This window comes from Anomaloglossus baeobatrachus (genome assembly GCF_048569485.1).
Source record: "Anomaloglossus baeobatrachus isolate aAnoBae1 chromosome 5 unlocalized genomic scaffold, aAnoBae1.hap1 SUPER_5_unloc_4, whole genome shotgun sequence".
In the NCBI taxonomy this organism is placed as follows: Eukaryota; Metazoa; Chordata; class Amphibia; order Anura; family Aromobatidae; genus Anomaloglossus; species Anomaloglossus baeobatrachus.
Window position 1 is genome coordinate 116,430 of NW_027441808.1, and position 17,792 is coordinate 134,221.

Genomic DNA, 17,792 nt, shown 5'->3' on the forward strand with positions numbered 1-17,792 from the left:
TATCTAGTGTGCGGCTCTGCAGGTGGAGGTAGGTGCAGGGTATTATATATCTAGTGTGCGGCTCTGCAGGTGGAGGTAGGTGCAGGGTATTATATATCTAGTGTGCGGCTCTGCAGGTGGAGGTAGGTGCAGGTTATTATATATCTGGTGTGCGGCTCTGCAGGAGGAGGTAGGTGCAGGGTATTATATATCTGGTGTGCGGCTCTGCAGGTGGAGGTAGGTGCAGGGTATTATATATCTAGTGTGCGGCTCTGCAGGTGGAGGTAGGTGCAGGGTATTATATATCTAGTGTGCGGCTCTGCAGGTGGAGGTAGGTGCAGGGTATTATATATCTAGTGTGCGGCTCTGCAGGTGGAGGTAGGTGCAGGGTATTATATATCTAGTGTGCGGCTCTGCAGGTGGAGGTAGGTGCAGGGTATTATATATCTAGTGTGCGGCTCTGCAGGTGGAGGTAGGTGCAGGGTATTATATATCTAGTGTGCGGCTCTGCAGGTGGAGGTAGGTGCAGGTTATTATATATCTAGTGTGCGGCTCTGCAGGTGGAGGTAGGTGCAGGGTATTATATATCTAGTGTGCGGCTCTGCAGGTGGAGGTAGGTGCAGGGTATTATATATCTAGTGTGCGGCTCTGCAGGTGGAGGTAGGTGCAGGGTATTATATATCTAGTGTGCGGCTCTGCAGGAGGAGGTAGGTGCAGGGTATTATATATCTAGTGTGCGGCTCTGCAGGTGGAGGTAGGTGCAGGGTATTATATATCTAGTGTGCGGCTCTGCAGGTGGAGGTAGGTGCAGGGTATTATATATCTAGTGTGCGGCTCTGCAGGTGGAGGTAGGTGCAGGGTATTATATATCTAGTGTGCGGCTCTGCAGGTGGAGGTAGGTGCAGGGTATTATATATCTAGTGCGCGGCTCTGCAGGTGGAGGTAGGTGCAGGGTATTATATATCTAGTGCGCGGCTCTGCAGGTGGAGGTAGGTGCAGGGTATTATATATCTAGTGCGCGGCTCTGCAGGTGGAGGTAGGTGCAGGGTATTATATATCTAGTGTGCGGCTCTGCAGGTGGAGGTAGGTGCAGGGTATTATATATCTAGTGTGCGGCTCTGCAGGTGGAGGTAGGTGCAGGGTATTATATATCTAGTGTGCGGCTCTGCAGGTGGAGGTAGGTGCAGGGTATTATATATCTAGTGTGCGGCTCTGCAGGAGGAGGTAGGTGCAGGGTATTATATATCTAGTGTGCGGCTCTGCAGGTGGAGGTAGGTGCAGGGTATTATATATCTAGTGTGCGGCTCTGCAGGTGGAGGTAGGTGCAGGGTATTATATATCTAGTGTGCGGCTCTGCAGGTGGAGGTAGGTGCAGGGTATTATATATCTAGTGTGCGGCTCTGCAGGTGGAGGTAGGTGCAGGGTATTATATATCTAGTGTGCGGCTCTGCAGGTGGAGGTAGGTGCAGGGTATTATATATCTAGTGTGCGGCTCTGCAGGTGGAGGTAGGTGCAGGGTATTATATATCTAGTGTGCGGCTCTGCAGGTGGAGGTAGGTGCAGGGTATTATATATCTGGTGTGCGGCTCTGCAGGTGGAGGTAGGTGCAGGGTATTATATATCTAGTGTGCGGCTCTGCAGGTGGAGGTAGGTGCAGGTTATTATATATCTATAGTGCGGCTCTGCAGGAGGAGGTAGGTGCAGGGTATTATATATCTAGTGTGCGGCTCTGCAGGTGGAGGTAGGTGCAGGGTATTATATATCTAGTGTGCGGCTCTGCAGGAGGAGGTAGGTGCAGGGTATTATATATCTAGTGTGCGGCTCTGCAGGTGGAGGTAGGTGCAGGGTATTATATATCTAGTGTGCGGCTCTGCAGGTGGAGGTAGGTGCAGGGTATTATATATCTAGTGTGCGGCTCTGCAGGTGGAGGTAGGTGCAGGGTATTATATATCTAGTGTGCGGCTCTGCAGGGGGAGGTAGGTGCAGGGTATTATATATCTAGTGTGCGGCTCTGCAGGTGGAGGTAGGTGCAGGGTATTATATATCTAGTGTGCGGCTCTGCAGGTGGAGGTAGGTGCAGGGTATTATATATCTAGTGTGCGGCTCTGCAGGTGGAGGTAGGTGCAGGGTATTATATATCTAGTGTGCGGCTCTGCAGGTGGAGGTAGGTGCAGGTTATTATATATCTAGTGTGCGGCTCTGCAGGAGGAGGTAGGTGCAGGGTATTATATATCTAGTGTGCGGCTCTGCAGGTGGAGGTAGGTGCAGGTTATTATATATCTAGTGTGCGGCTCTGCAGGTGGAGGTAGGTGCAGGGTATTATATATCTAGTGTGCGGCTCTGCAGGTGGAGGTAGGTGCAGGGTATTATATATCTAGTGTGCGGCTCTGCAGGTGGAGGTAGGTGCAGGGTATTATATATCTAGTGTGCGGCTCTGCAGGTGGAGGTAGGTGCAGGGTATTATATATCTAGTGTGCGGCTCTGCAGGTGGAGGTAGGTGCAGGTTATTATATATCTAGTGTGCGGCTCTGCAGGAGGAGGTAGGTGCAGGGGCTCTAGTATTTTGGGGTCATCATTATCATTAACCCCTTCATGTCCAGTTCCGGACCAGTTTTCTCCGGTTCTTGACCAGGCACATTTTCATATTGTTTTGTACGTGCAGTGTAACCCCTTTACGACCGCCGTACGGATAAAGCGTCAGTAGTGAAGGGCACTTCTTCCATATCCCCGTATTATAATGGCGGTAAGGTAAAAGTGTATACTGCCCCCCCCCAGCGTGGTATAATCTCCGGGGTGTCAGATAGCAGGGGTAGCGGAGACCCTGGAGATCACTATTCGGTCGTTTCCAGTCCCCGGAGACGTGATCACCGGTATACACTGTATATAGAAGATCACGTTACAGTAAATGGCGGCGCCAGTAAAACATGATTTATCTTCCACTGGGAATGATCAAACATGTCAGATGGGAGATAAATCCCAATCCCCTCCCCCGGTCCCCCGTCTGGCCAAAGTGCCCCCCATTCCCCCTCCCCATACTGATCATCTAAGATGGTGGCCGCACGCTGCATTCATCCTCCTCTGATTTCTGTCACATGTGACATGTCAGATGTGACAGAAAAGTCCTCCCCAGGTCCAGCCAAGTCATCATCTGTCACTCCCCGGTCCTCCCCCGGTCTCCCGTTACCTGCTGCTGCTCCGGTCCCCGCGATCCCTCCTCATCCTCTCACTCGGCTCCCTGTACACAGTGACACTGAGCTTACTGCAGCTCACACTGCTCTCGGTTGGATCCGTGGAGTGTGAGTGCAGTATTCTCAGGTCACTGCAGCCACACTGCTCACATGGAGTGCCTGCACTTCCAGAAAATGGGGAAGTGTTCCCTGAGCATGCCCACATATTCAGAATCGTCATGGGACCTCCAAAATGGTTTGTGACGGACTGGATTTTTTTCTTTTCCATAAATTGGTGAAAGAGTAAATGTGTTGGGGACTGTTTTGTCAAATAATTTTTTTTTGTTGTCTTTTTTTTTTTTTTTTATTATTTTTATTACTGACTGGGTTAGTGATGTCAGGTATCTGATAGACGCCACAACTTTACTAACCCCAGGGCTTGATGCCAGGTGACATTACACAGCTGGTATCAGCCCCATTTATTACCCTGATTGCCACCGCACCAGGGCAACGGGATGAGCCGAGGCGAAGTGCCAGGATTGGCACATCTAATGGATGCGTCACTTCTGGAACAGCTGCAACCTGCTATTTTTAGGCCTGAGAATACCAGACCGCTGTCAGCTTCACCTTGGATGGTGATCCAATTTGGGGGACCCCACATTTTTCTTTTAATTATTTATAATTTTAACAGAAGTAAATAGAGGCAGCCGGGCACTGCAGCCTCAGGTGAGTACTCATGGATTGTGGAAATAATGCTTGATAGCGGACCTCCAGCAATCTCCAGTGGTGCACAGCCGGCATAGAAAAAGAAGTCCAATGGATCCAAAAAAGCAGAGAAGGCGGAACTTCACGATGGAGTTTTTGTGATTATTTAATGTGGAATTGTAAACAAGTTACAGCATGAGTGGGGGGGGGGAAGTGCAGGTCCACCGGCAGACCTGCACTCCCCGCTCCCCACTCATGCTGTAACTTTGTTTACAATTGCACATTAAATAATCGCAAAAACTCCATTGTGAAGTGCCGCCTTCTCTGCTTTTTTGGATCCATTTATAATTTTAAAATAATAGTGTGGGGTGCCCTCTATTTTAGATTACCAGCAAGGTAAAGCTGCTAACTGTGGTCTGCAGGCTGCAGACGTCTTCTTTACCCTAGCTGGCTATCAAAAATAGAGGGGACCCCACAAAGGGTTTTTTTTTTGGCTAAATGTAATGCTAAACACCGTTTAGTGCGACATGAAAATCACTAAAGGGTGCCAGCTTAGAATATGCAGGGTGGTGGGACATTATATACTGTATGTGTTTTACCTCTGTCTATCTATCCATCCATCCTCGCTTTTTAGGCTATGTGTCCACGGTCAGGGTTTGCAGCATTTTGGACACAGTGTTTTTGCTGCGTCCAAAATGCTGCGCTGTGCAGTACAACCGCATTGGAAGGATTTTTGGAAATCTCCTGCCCACTGTGCTTGTTTTTTTCCATAGCATAAACAAACCAGCGGTGCAGCTTCCTGAGCTGCAGGATGGGAATTTATATCGTGGAGACAAGAATGTTGTCCGAGGGGAGAATAGAGCTAAAGTCCGCAGCAGCCTGAACCTGGATGGTGGGCCCGGGCAGCTGCATTCTCCAGTGGACAATACTCGCATCTCTGCAGAAGGTCTGACATTGCATCCTAGACACAGTGTCGCCGGGTCATGGGCACATAGCCTAAAAGTGAGAAATTTGGCGCTACTGCAACATTTTTGTAAAGTACCTGTGGGTTCAAAATGCTCACTATACCACTGAATAAAATCCTTGAGGGGTCTAGTTTCCAAAATGGGGTCATTTGTGGGGGGTTTCTGCTGTATAGGTACCTAGAGGCCTTGCAAATTCAACATGGTGCCCGCAGTTTATTTCAACTTTTCCAAAATTCACATGGTGCTCCTTCCGTTACAAGCACTCTGGTTTCTCCAAACAGAGGTTATTAGCCACATGCGGGGTATCACTGAGCTCATAAGAAATTGGACAACAAACTGTGGGGTCCACTTTTTGATGTTGCTTCTTGAAAAAGTGAGAAATTTGGTGCTAAAGCAACATTTTTGTGAAGAAAAAAATGAAAATTTTCAATAAAGCAACCTAAGTTTCTCAAATTCTGTGATGTATCTGTAGGTTCAAAATGCTCTCTATACCCCTGGATAAAATCCTTGAGGGGTCTAGTTTCCAAAATGGGTTCACTTGTGACAGAGCTCCACTGTTTAGGCACCTCAGGAGCTCCAAACACGACATGGCATTCGCTAATGATTCCATCCAATTTTACAGTCAAATGGCGCTCCTTCCCTTCTGAGCCCTGTCGTGCGCCCAAGCAGTTGATTTCTACCACATATGAGGTATCGGCGTACTCAGGAGAAATTGTATGCATGTTTCCCTTGTGAAAAAATAGCTTTGATGCTCATTTTGTGCCAGTTTTATACTTTTTTTTTTTTTTTTTTTTTGCTGCTTTTCAGTGTATTCACATCAGGGCTCCGCACTGTATTGTATTTTATTATTGTGGGGTTTTTATGTTTGCTGTTAAACCTGTAAAAAACAAAACAAAAAAAGGAAAAAAATCTAAAAATAAACCAACTTCGGCACCGAATACGAAACTGGATGAATATGAAACCAACTTCAGCATTGTGTCTGATATCGAGCGATACCGCTTAGAAAATAAGGGAAATGTCTGTTATTACCACATATATACCCCACCCCCCACACTGACTGACAGCCGCTGAGCATTGGAACCTGCTGTCAGTCAGTGCCGAGAGCGCGGTATACTGAGCAGTGATTAAAACCACATCAGTGCCACCCCATATGACTGAAAGCTGTACGCTGTCTCAATATATGTCTATGATCACATTTACATATTTCATAGCTATTTAGTAACGCTTATTATTTTGTATATATGGCTGTTTTTTACCTGGTCGGGGCTAATAACAGATTTGGATTGACAGTGGCATTTTCCTATATGTCACACATTTGGGTGGGGGGTCAGTTCAGTATTTATTTATATTTTCTTCTTACTTCCCTTGTAACTGGGGCTGACTCCGCGTTGACCATATCCTCTGTGTATGGGGGGAGGAAGCACCATCTGCTCTTTCTACCCTGTTTCCTCGAAAATAAGACCTACCTGGAAAATAAGCAAAGTCTATGGAAAATGTTGAATTCCTGTCCGCACTTTGCTTTTTAAAACGCAGCGTTTAATTTGGATATTTTGTGCGTTCAAAGAAGCAGCATGTCAATTGTTTTTGCCATTTTGGGTGCGTTTTGCTAACATTGAAGTCTATGAGAAATGGCAATAACCAAGAAACATCAAAATTCCAGCGTTTTACATGCTTTTTAGGTGCAGAAAACATGCGTTTTGGACTTAAAAAAACGCATGCTTTTTGGACATCAAAATAATTACTTATGTCCCTTTAGGCCCGTTTCACACGTCAGTGAAAAACACTGACGTTTTTCACTGGTGTGTAAAACACGCACATGTCCCTCCGTGTACCGTGATTCACGGCACACGTGGGTTGTCTAAGTGCAATCCGGGCTCCGTTCTCCGTGCCCGTGATTGCACTTAGAGATTAACTCACCTGTGCGCGCTCCCGCTCTCCATGGTACTGAACGCTCCCGCGGTGCAGCATCCGGCCGGCGCTGACCCCCGCAGCAGCTGCTTCCGGTTCGGCTGTGTCGTGCATCATGAATATGCGCGACAGTAATGAGCCGGCTCAGAAGCAGCAAGCTGCACGGGCTGCAGAGGACATCGCTGGAGCCGGGTGAATAAAAATGATTTTTATTTTAAAAGCACGTTTTTTTTCTGGCACGTGTTTCACGGACCACACCACTGCGTGGTCCGTGGGACATCAGTGATGCCAAAAAAAATGGACATGTCTCCGTGCGGCAATCACGGACACGTGGGTACGCCGCACGGAGACACGTGCAGTGAAAAATCACTGATGTGTGAGCAGACCCATTCATTATAATGGGTCTGCGTATGTCAGTGATTCTGGTACGTTTAAAAAAAAAAGCACAAACGTACCAGAATCACTGACGTGTGAAAGGGGCCTGACACACACACATAGTCCGACAATTAAAATAAAGAAATTAATTTATTGCTATTTTTGCAATAAATATAATATTACCGCAATAATTTTATTAAATATGTCTATTTCCATTATTTTTCTTAAAAATATAGATTTGTTTCTTTTTCTTCCTTTTTTTTCATTGAGTTTGACTGTTTAAACTTTATTAAGCAGTGTCTTTATGTTCTAAACGCATCTCTCAAAACGCAATTTAAAAAGCATGTAAAAAGCGCTAAAAACGCATCTAAAATGCGGTAAATATGCATGCGTTTTTAGCGCTAATTTGTGGTCAAAACCAACTTTGGGCTAAATCAATTACTGCCAGAGGGTGTGTTTTGACATGCGTTTTGGACAACGCAAAGTGCGGTCATACCCTAAGCCCTGCTCCAAAAATAAGCCCTAGTTGTGGTTCCATAGGGAAGTGTCCAAGCAGCTAAAAAAGTTAAATAGAGCAAAACTTTTCCCCTCACCCATGACAGCACCACGTGAGAGAGGGATCCGCCCAGCAAGGACAGGAAACCATTCTGAATAAAAGGGCGGTACTTCTCCCCTTCGTCAGTTGGTTTCCTGTCCTGGATGGGAGACCCCTGTTCTGAAAACCGGCGGGCCGGACCCAGCGTATCTCCCGAAGGTCGCCTCTCATTTTCATTGAACGCAAGAAATAGTCCTGCCCTCGTTCTGTAGCCATCCCACTAATGAGGGGGAACGTAGATTTCACACCCTGGATGTCCGCAGGGCCCTCCTACACTATCTTTCGGTCACTCAGGCAGTGAGGAAGACACAGTCGTTATTTATCTCCTTTCAGGGTAGTACCAAGGGTCAGGGGGTGTCCAAGAGTACTATCGCTAGGTGGATTAGGGAGGCCATTACTTTAGCCTACTCCTCCAGTGGAGCGCCTGTTCCGGAGAACCTCCGGGCCCATTCCACCAGAGCGGTGTCTACCTCCTGGGCTGAGCGTGCCCAGGTATCTCTTGAACAAATTTGTAGGGCCGCTACCTGGTCCTCACAATCTACTTTTTTCCGACACTATCGGTTGGACCTATCCTCCTCGGCTGCTCTTTCGTTTGGTAGAAGGGTGCTTGAGGCGGTGGTCCCTCCCTAAATAGGTTTCTCTGGAAATCTCTCACGTGGTGCTGTCATGGGTGAGGCGAAAACACTAAGGTTACTTACCGGTAGCCGGTTTTTCCAGAACCCATGACAGCACCCTTATATTCCCTCCCTTTCTGATCCTTGGTGTGCACTTTTTCGGTGTGCTTGTGAGTGTTTAGTGGTGGTGGGGTAAGTTCTAACGATTGTTGGAGGTCCTCTCATTCTCGGTGATCAACTGATGAAGGGGAGAAGTACCGCCCTTTTATTCAGAATGGTTTCCTGTCCTTGCTGGGCGGATCCCTCTCTCACGTGGTGCTGTCATGGGTTCTGGAAAAACCGGCTACCGGTAAGTAACCGTAGTGTTTTATTTAAGAAAACGGACACCCTCAAAAGAAAGCAGACAAACGCTTCCCAAAAAAAAATCGCACTCACCAGGCCCCAAACAATTAAGGCTGCTTTACACGGTACGACCGATTGTGCAATTTCACAATCGATCGTACCCGCCCCCGTCCTTTTTGCGTCACGGGCAAATCGCTGCCCGTGTCGCACAAAGTCAGTAACCCCCGTCACACATACTTACCTCTCGTGCGACCTCGCTGTGGGCGGCGAACGTCCACTTCCTGAAGTGGGAGGGACGTTCGGCGTCACAGCGACGTCACACGGCCGCCGGCCAATAGAAGCGGAGGGGCGGAGATGAGCAGGATGTAAACATCCCGCCCACCTCCTTCCTGCCACATAGAGCCGGCGGCGGCCGCGGGAGGCAGGTGAGCTGCTCATCGTTCCCGTGTTGTCACACGGAGCAGCGTGTGCTACCACGGAAACGATGATCAACTAAATTAAACGATATTATGGAACCTAGCGAGCAGTACACGACTCACGATTTGTGAGCGATACTGCGTCGCTAGGAGGTGTCACACAGGCCGGCATCGCCAGCGATGCCGGATGTGCGTCACAAAAACCGTGACCCCGACGATCTATCGCACGATAGATTGTCTGGTGTAAAGCAGCCTTTACAGTTGGCAAGTACCGATGGTGGATGGGCTCTCACACAGAGATCTGTGTCACTGTCAGATCCCTCACTGTTCCAGCTGCATTGCACCGCAGAGCTGTGTATACAGTGACAGAGAAAGCAGAGGCAGTAATAAAAACCATCTCTGCCTTATGTAGAGATGGACAGATGTCCTCTCCGTTGCTACATGTTTGCTTGTTGCTGCACTGCTTTTTTATTTTTCTGCCTACCTTCCCATATGAAGGATTGTTTTTGTTTTTTTTAAATTACTCATAGTTTTTAATTTTATCATAAAATGGACTGGAAATTAAGTAAAAAGTCAAAGCACGGTGAAATAGTGGGGAAAAAAAACCAAAATCCACTATTTTGTTTTTTAGTGTTGTTTTTACTATGTACACTGTGTGCTAAAAGTGAGCGGTCATACGTAAAGCATCCGATCTCCGCACCTTCTTGGAAAAGTGAGTTTATACCGAACACTGAACTTCAGGTTCACTCATCTCTAGTGGTGAATAAAAATCACTTTTGTAAAAAAAATTCAGTTTGTGTTGCCATTTTCCGACACCAATAACATTATTCTTTTTGCGTCGATGGAGTTGAGTGAGGACTTGTTTTTGTTTGATGAGCCGACATTTTTATTGATGCCATTCTAAAGGCTACTTTACACGCTGCGATATCGGTCCCGATATTGCTAGCATGGGTACCCGCCCCCATCTGTTGTGCGACACGGGCAAATCGCTGCCCGTGCCGCACAACATCGCGCAGACCCGTCACACATACTTACCTGCCCGGCGACGTCGCTGTGACCGGCGAACCGCCTCCTTTCTAAGGGGGCGGTCCGTGCGGCGTCACAGCGACGTCACTGAGCGGCCGCCCAATAGAAGCGGAGGGGCGGAGATGAGTGGCCGGAACATCCCGCCCACCTCCTTTCTTCCTCAATCCTCATAGCGGCCAGGAGGCAGGTAAGGAGAGGTTCCTCGTTCCTGCGGTGTCACACGGAGCGATGTGTGCTGCCGCAGGAGCGACGAACTACATCGTTACTGCTGCAGTAACGATAATTGAGAATGGACCCCCATGTCACCGATGACCGATTTTGCACGTTTTTGCAACGATGCAAAATCGCTCATCGGTGTCACACGCAGCAACATCGCTAATGCGGCCGGATGTGCGTCACAAATTCCGTGACCCCAACGACTCCGCATTAGCGATGTCGCAGCGTGTAAAGCCCCCTTTAGTGCAATATGGATAATTCATCACTTTTCATTGTATTTATATTGCTATAAAAATGTGCTACTTTTATCGGTGGTTTTACTACTTACATAGCACATTTCATGTTGAAATTTTTTTTCCTACCCAAGTGATATTTTATCTCCCTTATTATCTGCAGTATTTTATATATCGGTTCATCTCCTTCCCATTCAGGTCCTTATAATATCGGATCCTCTCAGTGGAGATCTTCTATATAAGAGAATTCTCCTGATTGCCCCGTGAAGGATGGATATGGACAGGGACAAGATGGCGGAGAGGATATTACACCTCACCCTAGAGATCCTCTTCCGGCTTACTGGAGAGGTGAGAGATTCTGATGACGTCACATTACATCATTCTTATCTATGGGAATAACAGATCGACAGAACTGGAGAGGTGAGGACTCTGGAAATGTCTGGAGTGAGATTTATTACTGTGTCTCTCCATAACCAGGATTACACAGTAGTGAAGAAGACCTCTAGTGAGCGCTGTCAGGCCCCTGTGTCTGAGGGATGGGGAAGACCCCTGAGCCCAATCACGGGGCCTCCACCTCACCCCCCGATACATGAGGACATCAATGACCAGAAGATCCTAGAACTCACCTACAAGATGATTGAGCTGCTGACTGGAGAGGTGACACTGCTGGGAATGCTGGGACATTATACAGTAACGCTATGAAGGGATCGGGGGTGACGGTATCATTGTATGTGTCAGGTTCCTATAAGGTGTCAGGACGTCACCGTCTATTTCTCCATGGAGGAGTGGGAGTATTTAGAAGGACACAAAGATCTGTACAAGGACGTCATGATGGAGGTTCCCCAGCCCCTCACATCACCAGGTAATAGTCAGGACTAAATACACACGGCCTATAATTATCTGTATGTAAGGAATTAATTCAGTCCCTGTATGTGTCTCCTCCAGGTCTATCCAGTAAGAGGACAACACCAGAGAGATGTCCCCGTCCTCTTCTCCCACAGGACTGTAAACAAGAAGATCCCGATGTTCCTGAGGATGTGTTAACTCTAGTTCTATCCTGTAAGAGATAAGTACTACTCATGTACTTTCTGCACTAATTTTGTGTTTACAATTTTAGGCTTTCTGCTCTGTTTTTGTTTTGTTTTTTTCAACTGTATTGTCTTTCTCTTAGTTTGTTTCTAGTGCCTTCTCTCTGTCATTATGAAGGCAACTAAAAGACCTGCAGAGGGTTCATGAATACCCTGTTTCCCTGAAAATTAAACCTAGTCCAAAAATAAGACCTAGCACAATTTTATGGGATTTTTGAAGAATGCTTGAAATACAAGCCCTACTCCAAAAGTAAGCCCTAGTTACAGTCAGGGCCAGCGTTGGGAGGAGTCAAACTTCGCAAATTCTCAAGACCCCACTTTCTTAGGGACCACATCAGTTGTATTCTGAGGTTGATTGTTTAAGGACCTTTGACTTCAAAGTCATGTGACATGATGTAACCAAAGGTCTCTTAAGAGCAAACTGGGCAATTGCACAGTCCCCCTTTCTCCTACTGGCCCCAGTGTTTATTTGCCAATTATAGGACTGCTTAAGGACCTTTTTGACATTACGGCATATAACCAAAGGTCTCAATTGCAGGAGTCTAAAGCTGAAGAGGAGACAGGCTGGTGTGTCTGGGTGTGTTCACGCCAATTTTAACCAGCTTTGCCAAAATGGGCAGAGCTTGGCAGAAGAAGGGTGTGATGCCGTTTCTCTAATTCATAACAAACTGCGACGTTCCCTATGCCAGAAATCTCACTCCAGTCCCTGACGTCATTTTTCAGTGTACATCGCCGGTCTTGATGAATTGGAGCCCTAATGTTTATCTGCACAGACAGCAAGTCCCTGCTACCTGCTTTGGTTACAAAGCCTAAGGATGGTTCATCAGCGTTATAGTCCCAGACAACCCAGTTAAATTTCCAGCATCTGTCTTTATTTTCGTCTTCAAAAAAACCCTCTTTGAATTTGTCTGTTGTGGATCAATGTTTCAAGGAGAGGTTTTCAGTCAGGATCTGTGGAAATTATAGATTCTGGTACTCTGCATGTTAACTTCTCTGATGCCTGTGAGCAGCGCAGGGAGACGCAGGTGTCGAACCACAGGCTTGGGCAGGCTAGCAAGAGTTATTCTCTGCTGGGCTGCCTGTTAATATCTTTGATCACATGCTGTAGAGGAGAAATTATTGTTCGCTCCCGTTCTGTATATGATGGCTGGACTATTTCATTATTGCCCGCTATAGTTTACCTATACTGGTCTCGTGAGGTGATGTAATCAGTGCCGGCGTCAGCATCCAGCATACCCGGGCAAATGCGGGGCCCTTGAGAGCTGGGGGGGCCCACTTGGCCTCTTCAGTTCTGCTGCCCCCGGGCCGAATTCCGGGGACCGCAGTCCTCGGCAGGAAACTGTGGCTGCCGTCCCTTTAAGGCGCGCAGACAACAGTGTTCGCTGCGTCCTCCTTCATCTGTGGGCGGAGCTACCGCACGGCGTCCTGCTCGGTCCCACAAATGGAGGCGCAGTGCTAGCCAGCGACCCCCAGAACAGCGCTTCTCTCCGGCGCTGTGTGGGCCCCCTCTCCACTGTGACCTGAGCGGTATGTGGGACACCCCTCCACCCCCACTCGATCTGTATGTGCCCTACCCGCTACCCGATTTATGGGCCCAGGTGAACTGTATGGGCTTTTGCCCCACGCAATGTATGCCCTGCCCCCCCCCTCCCCTCCACAAAGCCATATGTGCTGGCCCCCGGAGCCGCGTGTGTGGGCCCCGCAGAGCAAGGTGTCTGTCATGTATGTATGTATGTATGTATGTATGCATGCATTTATGTATGTATGTACAGTCATATGGAAAAGTTTGGGCACCCCTATTAATGTTAACCTTTTTTCTTTATAACAATTTGGGTTTTTGAACTGTACCTGTGTTCTTCCATTTACTTACTATGTTCTTCACAGTGGAAAATAACAGTTTAAATCTCTGAGACAACTTTTTGTATCCTTCCCCTGAACAACTATGTTGAATAATTTTTGTTTTCAGATCATTTGAGAGTTGTTTTGAGGAGCCCATGATGCCACTCTTCATAGGAGATTCAAATAGGAGAACAACTTGCAAGTGGCCATATTAAATACCTTTTCTCATGATTGGATACACCTGCCTATGAAGTTCAAAGCTCAATGAGGTTACAAAACCAATTCAGTGCTTTAGTAAGTCAGTAAAAAGTAGTTAGGAGTGTTCAAATCAAGAAATTGATAAGGATGCCCATACTTTTGCACCGGTCAAATTTTGTTTAAATGCGGATTGCACATTTTCTGTTAGTACAATAAACCTCATTTCAATCCAGAAATATTACTCAGTCCATCAGTTATTAGATATATGAAACTGAAATAGCTGTTGCAAAAACCCAAATTGTTATAAAGAAAAAAGGTTAACATTAATAGGGGTACCCAAACTTTTTCATATGACTGTATGATGCAGAGCAGTATGTGTGTGTCTGTCTGTCTGTATGTATGTATGCAGCAGAGCAGTGTGTGTGTGTTTGTATGTATGCAGCAGAGCAGTGTGTGTGTGTTTGTATGTATGCAGCAGAGCAGTATGTGTGTGTCTGTCTGTTTGTATGCAGCAGAACAGTATGTGTGTCTGTATGTATGTATGCAGCAGCAGTGTGTGTGTGTCTGTCCGTATGTATGCAGCAGAAAAGTGTGTGTGCCTGTCTGTATGCAGCAGAGCAGTGTGTGTCTTTGTATGTATGCAGCAGAGCTGTGTGTGTCTGTCTGTATGCATGTATGATATGTATCTATGTATGTCAGTGTATATGATTGTATAGATTTGTCTGTTTATATGTATTTTTGTGAGTTTGTATTTAAATATGTGTGTGTGTGTGTCTGCGTGTTTATGGGGCCCACTGGGACTCTTCCGCCCGGGGCCCACAGAAACCTGGAGCCGGCCCTGGTTGTAATCCAGACTTACCGGTGGTTGTTGTGCATTATTACAGTGAGCTGTTGTGGTGTTAACCCTTGTTGTATTTTTGTTGCTGCCTTTCTGCTCTTGCTTTTCTCCTTAGTCTCTCACTGTTTATTTCTGTGAGTTTGCAATGTGTCCCATCTGTCTTACTCTATATTTCCATCATACTCCTTCACCTTCCTTCCCTTGGGGATCACAGATTAAATCTAGTCAGGAGACTAGTAAGGCACGGGACTCCAGCAGCACCATCTTCAGGGGTAATCCATAGGTTAAGAATAGCTTAGGGTCCCCTATAATGATGGACAGTATAGGAGCCCCCTGTTCCTCATTATCCTGGAGTCACTTGTTGACAATCAATCAGATTTACTATAGCACATTCCAGAGAACTGGTGCTAGGAATGGGAGATCTCAATTACCGAAGATGTAACTCTTAGATGTCGAAACTGGACAACAAATTCAGAATAATTTGTTTAATTTCTGATGTTATGGTTTAAAAAAAATGTACTTTCAAAATAGTATCATTAAATAATAATATTTTGTTTATTTTTTAGCAGATGACTGTATCGGGAGTTTAGATGGAAATCTAATATCTTCAGAATTTAAAACAGATGATGAAAGTATCACACATGCTACATATGAAGAGCATGCTGCTGTCCCAAATATACCTCCAGTCCTTCTTCGGAAATCTCTATCATCTGATCTTTTCAAACAAGACCAAAATTCTGATTTATCACAGAATTGTAAGCAAAATAAAAGTTACAGAAGGGATCTGGAACATGAAACAGCTCCTACAAGGGAGAAACCATTTTCATGTTCAAAATGTAGGAAATGTTTTATTCAGAAATCAAACCTTACGAGACATCAGAAAATTCACACAGGGGAGAAACCATTTTCATGTTCAGAATGTGGTAAATGTTTTAGTCAGAAATCACATCTTGTTTCACATCAGACAATTCACAAAGGGGAGAAGCCATTTACATGTTCAGAATGTGGGAAATGTTTTAATTGGAAATCGAATTTTGTTAATCATCAAAGAATTCACACAGGGGAGAAGCCATTTTCATGTTCAGAATGTGGGAAATGTTTTATTTGGAAATCGGATCTTGTTGAGCATCAAAGAATTCACACAGGAGAGAAGCCCTTTTCATGTTCAGAATGTGGGAAATGTTTTATTCAGAGATCACATCTTGTTACACATCAGAAAACTCACACAGGGGAGAAGCCATTTTCATGTTCAGAGTGTGGGAAATGTTTTATTCAGAAATCAGATCTTGTTGAGCATCAAAGAATTCACACAGGGGAGAAGCCATTTTCATGTTCAGAATGTGGGAAATGTTTTATTCAGAGATCACATCTTGTTACACATCAGAAAAATCACACAGGGGAGAAGCCATTTTCATGTTCAGAGTGTGGGAAATGTTTTAATTGGAAATCAGAACTTGTTGTGCATCAAAGATCTCACACAGGGGAGAAGCCATTTTCTTGTTCAGAGTGTGGAAAATGTTTTATTCGGAAATCAGATCTTGTTGGGCATCAAAGATGTCACACAAGGCAGAAGCCATTTTCATGTTCAGAATATGAGAAATGTTTTATTCAGAAATAAGATCTTGTTAGGCATGAAAAATCTCACACAGGTGAGAAGACATTTTCATGTTCAGAATGTGGGAAATGTATTATTCAGAGATCACATCTTGTTATATATCAGAAAAATCACACACGGGAGAAGCCATTTTCATGTTCAGAGTGTGGGAAATGTTTTAATTGGAAATCAGAACTTGTTGTACATCAAAATCTCACAAAGGGGAGAAGCCGTTTTCATGCCCAGAATGCAGTAAATGTTTTATATGAAATTAAGTCTTGTTCACCATCAAACATATCACACAAATTAAACCATTTTTATGTTCTGAATGTGGAAAATGTTATTCTCATAAATCAGATCTTGTTAAACATGTGAAGAAGCCACACAGGGAAGGAACCTTTTTCATGTTGTGAATAATTGAAATGTTTAACTGGTAAATCAAGTCTTGCGGACATCAGAAAACCAACAGAGCGGAGCAGCCATTTTTGGTTTCAGAATTTGCCAAATGTTTTTAAGACTAATCAGGTCCTGTTGTCAGATGAGTCACATCGGAGAAGGCATCATGATGTACCAGGTCCATAATTCAAAGGGTTTTATCAAAAAATTAGTTACGATTGCTCAAGTAAGATTTGATGAGGGAAAGAACCATTTCCTTTTTTTTTTAAACTTATCGTATTTTTGGGACCATAAGACACACCTAGATTTTGAAGGCGGAATATAGGGAAAAAGATTGACGCAAAAAATGTAGTCATGAAGCACTGTTAAGGAGGTTGATCTGCTGCTGACACTTACGGGGATAAAGTGACCCAATTCTGTACTAATGTCCCCCATCCTGGTCCCCTTCCAGGTATATGTGTCTCTCATCCTTGTGTATATGTCCTTCATCCTCGTATATATGTTGCCCATCTTTATCCCATCCTGGTATATATGATCCCCATCCTGGTATATATGTCCCTTGTCCTAGTATATATGTCCTCATCCTTGTATATATGGCCCTCAACTTGGGCCCACTCTGGTATATATTTCCCCATCACGCTGCACACATAAGAAAATAAATTATTATACTCACCATCCCTCCGGTCTTCATGTGCACGTTGTTCTCTTCTGATGCCGGCAAGTGATTTCAGCATGTAAGCGGCGCAGCGCATGACATTACTGCCATGCGCCCCTAGTTACATGCGGACGTTAGCTACTGGAATATTCACTGCTCCCCACGCTAACAATACCGCCCACCTCTTGGTTGGCGCTGGCTTCATTGCCTAGAGGTGGGCGGGATTATGGCGTGGGGAGCAGTGAATATTCATTTTCTTTTTTAGCTGGCACTCTGTTAGCCCTTTTGAGAGCCTTTAGGAACATTCATGAAACGTTTTGATACTGGATTATATTTAGATAATTCACTAATCTCAGGTGCCCACTGCTTTATTTACTAAAAAGTGCAGCCCCAGATTGGAGATAGGAACTCTGAAGTTTATCACATTGTATATAATTGCATTTCAAAACTTGTTGTTTTGTTAATAAATACTTGTAATATATATATTCTTCATGCTTAGCTTTCTCTATTGTTTAGATGTGATGATTTTGCCTCCGGACCTCTGTAGTTGAGGCAGAGCTGTAGGTATTGCTCACAAAAATAGTGAGGGGAGAATTGAATTGCACTGCATCCTAGATATGTGGACGTTGTAAAGACGCTCTGG

The 17,792-nt window shown here is 45.4% G+C and overlaps 1 pseudogene; it reads left to right on the plus strand.

Annotated features, from left to right (window-relative positions):
* Positions 1-17,233, plus strand: part of LOC142259245 (uncharacterized) — a 49,194-nt pseudogene extending 31,961 nt beyond the window's left edge.
* Positions 17,234-17,792: the final 559 nt, after the last annotated feature.